Genomic DNA, 203 nt, shown 5'->3' on the forward strand with positions numbered 1-203 from the left:
AATCACTCCAGGCTACATGCTAAGCTCACATGGTTTATCCAAACAATTAGCTTCCTTTGATTTACTTGGTTGATTTTGTTTAAATTCATAGAGATTTTTCCTTCTATTTTGTTTAATTTTCCATTTTTGTAGCAGTCTGTTTTGGAAAATTTTCATACATTTGATAAAAGAGGAAAAAAAAAAAGCGCTCCATTGGAATTTGA

The sequence above is a fragment of the Oryzias melastigma genome, linkage group LG9 (genome assembly GCF_002922805.2).
Source record: "Oryzias melastigma strain HK-1 linkage group LG9, ASM292280v2, whole genome shotgun sequence".
Lineage (NCBI taxonomy): Eukaryota > Metazoa > Chordata > Actinopteri > Beloniformes > Adrianichthyidae > Oryzias > Oryzias melastigma.